This window comes from Apteryx mantelli, chromosome 1, assembly GCF_036417845.1.
Source record: "Apteryx mantelli isolate bAptMan1 chromosome 1, bAptMan1.hap1, whole genome shotgun sequence".
NCBI classification, from domain to species: Eukaryota; Metazoa; Chordata; class Aves; order Apterygiformes; family Apterygidae; genus Apteryx; species Apteryx mantelli.
The window spans coordinates 54,056,444-54,065,006 of NC_089978.1; positions in this window are offsets into that span (position 1 = coordinate 54,056,444).

Here is an 8,563-nt window from a genome sequence, read left to right on the forward strand (position 1 = left end):
ATAATCAGCACTATGGCAAAGCCCTATTTTCATGGGGTGACAGGCAGATAGACTACTAGTTTCATACCTTACTATCCTGGGTAGCTCTGGCAGGTATTTCAAAAAAGAGTTTTAAAAAATTCAGTCAGGCCTGGTGCCAAATTTTTTACTAGATAGCACAGCATAAAGCAGCATATGACATAGAGTTTGATTCTCTGCAGTAAATGACTTTGACCTGGAGTCTTTCTATTGCAGGTTTTATGAGGGCTACTATACCTTTTATTTCATTTTTTTCTGTTAATTTTATTTATGTATTTCACATTTTATTAGCTGCAAGAACAGATTATTGTAGTACTCTCTGTTGCAGTCTGCTGGATACGCTTATCTCCAGATTACAGCATGTCCAAAACTCCTCAGCTCATATTTTAACTTTCACTGGTAAGAGACAGCCTATTAGCACTATCTTGGAAGATTTATAGTGGCTTTCTGTTTCAGCTAGAATTATCTGTAAGATATTAATTCTATTTGTTGAGTCATTAAATGAACTTGAATCCTCATATCTCTCTGAGCTTCTGGCAAAACATATACCAGCCCAGAAACTTCACCCCTCTGATCAATGTCCTGTGAATCACACATCTTTCAAATGAAAAGGCTACGACTAAACATTGCTTTTCTTCTTTCTTTCTCTTTTTCTTCATTATCTTAGTTTTTGTAATGTTTGTCTGTCTTCTAACTATAATTCAAATGCAAAGGCTAAATTTAATATAGGTATATAAAGTCTTATATTTTGCCTTTTACTTACACTTTCTATTCTGTTATGAAAAAGCAAAATAATTGGACAAAAATATGAAGCTGACAGCCTCACTACCTGGAGGATTTCCATTAAGATACAATGTCAGATTCAAAATATCTGTTGTTTTCAGAAGTGCATTAATTCTCGTTTGTATTCACCAGCTTTTAAAGGTGTGTGAGATTTTATATATATGTCTGAAGAGGACACCAGTCTCTCCCCATTTCATATTATCAGCCAAACAACTGTCCAATGGCAATTCTCTTGCTGTTTGAAACCACTTGGGAGACATCTATTAAAAATCTGTAAAAATTATGTTAAAAAAGACCCCTTCTGAAATTAATGGAGATTGATGCTTACAAATTCAGGCCACAATGTAACAGCAGATTAACTGAATATATGGATACTATTTTGTTTTGCAGAATACTGTTAACTTCACACAAAATGAAGTTTTTTTTACTGATGAACTTTTCTATTAGTTTAACCAAGAACTAGCAGTATACACAGCAACTTGCCAGTTTACAGAGGCTTATGCTTAAAACAGCTCTACAGAATAAAAAGTGTCAGTTCATTAAATGTACAGATGGGTAATGGAAAAATTTTGATCTACCCAACATCACTTAAGAACCTTGTCTTTGCTAAGAAGCAAACACTAAACTAGATTTTCAAAGTTCCTTGCATATTGTTTATTTACATAATTATTTTAAGTTTGTTTAAAAGAATTCAGGGGATTAGTACATTTTTAATAAAAATAATCATCTAATACAACTACATAGGACATTTCTGGGTTAGTAGTTCATTAGCTTTGATAAGCTAAATAGCAATTCCTTTACATTCACATCACTTCTATATTTGCAAAATTACCATGGTCACAAAGACCATATATATACACTCTGTCAACCTCCTCTATTGCTACAGTAACTTAACTAATTTCTTAGCTAAACTTTTCTTTTGAAACAGTCTTCCCTCAAAACATTTTCGTCATGCAACATTACAACTAATTCATGCATCACAAGACTTTTATTACCTGCTACACATTTCTTCTATGTCAAGACAAATCCCTTCCACTTCTGCTTTGCCATCCTATACAATTTCCACTCAGCTAGGCCTGTCCGAAATCTTATTCCTTCATATTTCCACCATTACAAGAACTCAAAAGCTTTTTTATAGCCAGTTGTGGAATATATGGACTGCCATTTAACTATGCAATACACACTCTTTTTGTTAGGTTTCAACTTCATTTTTCATATTAATTTCACTGATCAAAGCCCAAGGTACTTTTGAATGTTTCACATTATACTTTTGTTTGTTCAATCAGGTTATCTCAATCACCTGCCCTGACCTTACCCTATATTAACCAAACTTAGCTGTAGAAGAGTTTAAGTTTACTATAAATATTTTGCTATACTATACTTTACCTCAGCATCTTCTTCAGACCTTTCCTGAAATGCCTGCTTCATTTAGGTTTTGTGTTTTCCCTCTGAGCTGGAAGTATTAAGTTCATTATGATTTCAAGCTTGATGACACAGCTGCCATTGACTTTCCATCTAGGCTTCACCACCAGTTCCACTGCTCAAGAATGATTTAATCCTTGTCTTTATTTTACCCTTGATTTATCAGGAATTTAACCTTCACAGCTAAATGTATACCTATCTCTTGCAGCAAAAGGTCTTTGCAGGCAACTGGTTATAGCAGTAGCCTTCTACTTATGCTATCACTGTGCATGGCCCTAAAAGACAGCAGATATTCACAGCTTCCATGGAGATGACAAACACGAATTTGCAGGAGCTTTCTACAGAGCTCTATTCCCACAAGCTTTCTGCAACTGCTTTTGCTCCTGCAAGCCCTCTGTGTCATGTTTAATGAGGGCTCATAGCAAAGTTTGTATAATAGTGGTCTCTAATGGTATATGTCTGTGGAAATCTGGAGTCATCTAGCGGAGGCAACCTTTGAAAAAGGACAATAAATAATTTACAGAGCTTTAAACTTTAAGGGGAGGGGGGAGGGAAGGGGAGGGGAGAATTTTTATTTTGTAACTAATTCTAATTTCAAGGAACATTTGATATCATCCTAATCTTGTCTTCTTCAAAACATTCTGCATGATTGCAAGGTAATGAAATTAATGAGCATCAGAATTTTAATAATGTTATAGCAGCTTTTCAGTCTGAGCCATATAGTATAGACTTATACGACTATATGTCTGAGAACAGACACATCAGTTGTCTACAGCCAGATGGGGAAATATGTTGAGTTACAGACAGACTAACACTTCACAGGTAGGCTAAAAAGTGATTGCAAATGTTGCAGGTGGAATTGGTTTTAGCTGTTACTACATTCATCACTTATTTATAGTCATTCAAATAGTAAGAAAAAAGGGAACATGGAATCCAGTCTCCTTAGGAGGACAGCTTACCTAGGTTTTAGGTGCCTGTTTGCAGAATAAGAAAGATTGAATTTGAATAAGGTAACCATATAAGTTACTTGTAGAATCAGCAGGGAGAAATGGAAATCTGCAAGGTGAGAGCTGTTTTGCCCAGCTCAGGCACTTCATTTTCTCCAGTAACTGTATACGAAACCTGGATTTCTTCCACCACAGAAGGAGATGGGGATAGGGAAGGAGGGGAGCCAGGCAAGAGAGGCTGGTGCACATAGGTCTCAAGGCACATATCCAGAACCAGGAAAAGCCGATGAGCTCTGACATTTCAACAAAACTGTATGTAATCTACACAGAGTGATCCAGTCACAGAACCACAGAATCACTGAGGTTGGAAGGGACCTCTGGAGATCATCTAGTCCAGCCCCCCTGCTCAAGCAGGGTCACCTACAACACGTTGCACAGGATTGCATCCAGGCGCGTTTTGAATATCTCCAGAGAAGGAGACTCCACAACCTCTCTGGGCAACCTGTTCCAGTGCTCTGTCACCCTCACAGTGAAAAAGTTCTTCCTCATGTTCAGATGGATCTTCCTGTGTTTCAGTTTGTGCCCGTTGCCTCGCGTCCTGTTGTTGGGCACCACTGAAAAGAGTCTGGTCCCATCCTCTCGATACCCTCCCTTCAGATACTTGTACACATTAATAAGATCTCCTCTCAGCCTTCTCTTCTCCAGGCTAAACAGGCCCAGCTCTCTCAGTCTTTCCTCATAAGAGAGATGCTCCAGTCCCCTAATCATCTTTGTAGCCCTTCGCTGGACTTGCTCCAGTAGTGCCACATCCCTCTTGTACTGGGGAGCCCAGAACTGGACACAGTACTCCAGGTGTGGCCTCACCAGGGCTGAGTAGAGGGGGAGGATCACCTCCCTCGACCTCCCTTGACCTGCTGGCAACACTCTTCCTCATGCACCCCAGGATACCATTGGCCTTCTTGGCCACAAGGGCACATTGCTGCCTCATGCTTAACTTGGTGTCCACCAGCACTCCCAGGTCCTTCTCCGCAGAGCTGCTTTCCAGCAGGTCAAACCCCAACCTGTCCTGCTGCATGGTGTTATTCCTCCCCAGGTGCAGGACCCTGCACTTGCCTTTGTTGAACTTCATGAGGTTTCTCTGCGCCCACCTCTCCAGCCTGTCCAGGTCTCTCTGAATGGCAGCACAGCCCTCTGGCGTATCAGCCACTCCTCCCAGTTTTGTATCATCAGCAAACTTGCTGAGGGTGCACTCTGTCCCTTCATCCAGGTCATTGATGAAGAAGTTGAACAAGACTGGACCCAGTACTGACCCCTGGGGGACACCGCTAGCTACAGGCCTCCAACTAGACTCTGTGCCACTGATCACAACCCTCTGAGCTCTGCCATTCAGCCAGGTCTCAATCCACCTCACTGTCCACTCATCTAACCCACACTTCCTGAGCTTGCCTATGAGGATGCTATGGGAGACAGTGTCAAAAGCCTTGCTGAAGTCTAGGTAGACAACAACCACTGCTCTCCCCTCATCTACCCAGCCAGTCATTCCATCATAGAAGGCTATCAGGTTGGTTAGGCATGATTTCCCCTTGGTGAAGCCATGCTGACTACTCCTGATCACCTTCTTGTCCTCCACATGCTTGGAGATGACATCCAGGATGAGCTGCTCCATCACCTTTCCAGGGATGCAGGTGAGGCTGACTGGCCTGTAGTTCCCTGGGCCCTCCTTCTTGCCCTTTTTGAAGACTGGGGTGACACTGGCTTTCTTCCAGTCTTCAGGCACCTCTCCTGTCCTCCATGACCTTTCAAAGATGATGGGGAGTGGCTTAGCAATGACATCCGCCAGCTCCCTCAGCACTTGAGGGTGCATCCCATCAGGGCCCATGGATTTGTGGGTGTCAAGTTTGCTTAAATGATCTCTAACCCACTCCTCCTCCACCAAGGGAAAGTCTTCCTTCCTCCAGACTTTCTCTCTTGCCTCCAGGGTCTGGGGTTCCTGAGGGCTGGCCTGAGCAGGAAAGACTGAAGCAAAGAAGGCATTCAGTAACTCTGCCTCCTCTGCATCCTTTGTCACCAGGGCACCCACCCCATTCAGCAAAGGCCCCACATTTTCCCTAGTCTTCCTCTTGCTACTGATGTATTTGAAGAAGCCCTTCTTGCTGTCCTTGACATCTCTAGCCAGATTTAATTCCAAACGGGCCTTAGCCTTCCTCGTCGCATCCCTGCATACTCTGACAACGTTCCTATATTCCTCCCAAGTGGCCTGTCCCCCTTTCCACTTTCTGTATACTTCCTTCTTCTGGTTGAGTTTGGCCAGGAGCTCCTTGCTCATCCATGCAGGTCTCCTACCTCCTTTGCTTGACTTCCTACTCATAGGGATGCACCGCTCTTGAGCCTGGAGGAAGTGATGTTTGAATATTAACCAGCTCTCTTGAACACCCCTTCCTTCTAGGGCCCTAACCCATGGGATTCCTCCAAGCAGGTCCCTGAAGAGGCCAAAGTTTGCTCTCCTGAAGTCCACGGTTGCGATCCTACTTAGTGCCCTGCCTCCTCCTCGCAGGATCCTGAACTCCACCATCTCATGGTCACTGCAGCCAAGGCTGCTCCCGACCTTCACATCTTCCACCACTCCTTCATGGTTTGTTAGTATGAGGCCCAGCAGCACACCTCTCCTTGTTGGCTCCTCCATCACCTGTGTCAAGAAGATGTCAACAACGCTCTGCAGGAACCTCCAGGACTGTTTGTGCCTAGCTGTGTTGTCTCTCCAGCAGATATTGGGGTGGTTGAAGTCCCCCATGAGAACCAGGGCCTGGGATTGTGAGGCTACTTCCAGCTGTCTGTAGAAGGCCTCATTGACTTCCTCTTCCTGATCAGGTGGCCTGTAGTAAACACCCACAACAGTGTCACCCATGCTAGCATGCCCTTTAATCCTTACCCATAAGCTCTCAACTCGCTCTTCTTCCACCCCTAGGCACAGCTCAATACATTCCAGTTGCTCTCTCACATAAAGAGCAACTCCACCACCTCACTTTCCTGGCCTGTCTTTCCTAAAAAGCACGTAGCCATCCATGACAGCACTCCAGTCATGTGAGCTATCCCACCATGTCTCTGTAATGGCAATGAGATCATGGCCCTGCGACCGCACACATATCTCTAGTTCTTCCTGTTTGTTCCCCATGCTGCGTGCATTGGTGTACAGGCATTTCAGAGAGGTGATCGAGCATGCAGGTTTCCCAGGAGGGGTACAAGAGGGTCCTCCATAGCCACATCCCATGCACACTTCCCTGGCTGCATTCACCTGCTGGAGGCATCCCAACTTGAGCAGTCTTTTGCCAGCTACCCTGGCACTATAACTCTCCCCTTCCCCCATCTTTCCTAGTTTAAAGCCCTCCTTACCAGGTTGGCCAACCTGTTGGCAAAGACCTGCGTGCCCCGCCTCGTGAGGTGGATCCCATCTCTCGCCATCAGTTGTCGATCTTCAAACAGGGTCCCATGGTCGTAGAAACCAAAACCCTGTTGCCAACACCAGCGGCGCAGCCAGTTGTTAACTTGGAAAGTCCATCTCCTCCTCCTCTCATCCATCCCCCACACTGGCAGGATTGAGGAGAAGATGACCTGGGCTCCCAGACCCTTGACCACCATCCCCAGAGCTCTGAAATCCTGCTTGATGGTCTCCAGTTTGCCCTTGGTGTCATTGGCGCCCACATGGAAGAGCAGCAGTGGGTAATAGTCCGAAGCATGGACAAGCCTTGGCAGTTTTTCCATGACATCTCTCACACGAGCCCCCGGCAGGCCACAAACCTCTCTAGACATGAGGTCAGGTTGGCAGATAGGTGCCTCCGTCCCCTGCAGCAGGAAGTCCCTCACAACAATCACCCGCCGCTTCTTCCGGGTGTTCCGGCAAGGCACAGGGTCTGTTGTCCCAGGTACTTCCCTTGCAGCCATGCCCATCTCCTCCTCATCCTGGAGGGCACTAAACCTGTTCTTCAGCTGCAAGTCTTCAGGAGGAGTAGGAGCCTTTCTCCTCCCATGAGCAGTGACCAGCTTCCAGCCTCCTTCTATGGTGTTATGATGTACCATTTCACATGGCACAGAGCCCTCTGGCAACTCCACTGCTGTGGGGGGTTGGGACTCCTGGAGCTGTACAGTCTCCGAGAATACCCTGTCTATCTCTTGCTCATCTTCTCAGATGCTGTGCAGCCTACTGACCTCCTCCTGTAACTCCCTTACCTGACCACACAACTCATCAACAGCAGCACACCTCCTGCAGGAGAGCTGACTGCCAGCCCAGGCCTCCCGGAGAGGCCCCAAGCACTCCCTGCAGCCTGAGACCTGCAGAGCTGCATCTGCTGTCAGAGGGTCGGTCTGGGTCCCAGCCTCTGACACAGCAACTCCAACAGCCACTGGAGAACACGCTCTGTGGCGTGTCACGACCATACTTGAGGAAGCGTACACCACAGGGAACAGAAATGAAGGTACCTTCATGCACCCTTCTGCACAAACTGCTGTGTCTGTTCACTGCCTCTGTTAGCTGCACTCTAGGCCTGGCTCTTATATAGGCCTCTCCCTAGCACTGGCTAAGAGGGTGCTTGACCGCCCTAATCAAGGGCCACTGGGATCAAAGGCCCCAACTCCCTCTGGCCAGGGGCAACCAAGAGAGCTCGTTAGCAGCAGCCACTCCTAGTTAGAGCTTTTCCCGGGAGCTTTTGCCAGGAGAAGTCAAGGCCTCCTGCAGTTGTCCTTGCCTAGCTTCCCCTTTCCTGTTCACAGCAATCACCTTCTAGTTCCTCGGGGGTCCTCAGAAAGCCCACAACGTCCAACTAGATCTTCAAGTTCTAGTCAGAGCCCAAACAGTGCTGCGCAAACTGCTGCGTCAACTGCTGCGTCTGTTCGCTGTCTCTGTTAGCAGTCCACTTTGTGTTTGTTCTTTTGGGAGTACTGGGTAGGTTGGTCATTCTCATCTTCTGTAGTCAGATTTGACCTCAGCAATGTCTCAGCTTCAACAGAAAAGAGAGATCATAGGACATAAGCTGGCATGAGTTGTTAGGATGCTCTCAGAAGAAAGAGGCATGAGTTCAGTTTCTATAAGGTAGAGCAGAATCTAAACCATAGACTCCTATTTCTTGATTTAATTTACTATTCAGAATAGAGGGATGACAGCACTGCCACAATTATGATTCAGGCTGAATGTCATGACCAAATTTTTCAGACTTTTGGGGTGACTTAGTGCATTAACCTGGATCACCAGAGAATTTCATGCGGTTTGCCAGATTATTTCTACCATGCAGACAAAAGAAGTCAAGTGGCCAGGAAATACTCAGTCCAGGCTGCACACTTCCCACAGTTAGACAATTCTGCACAGCAAGCAACCAAGCAGATGGATTTTAAAGCCAGCGTCC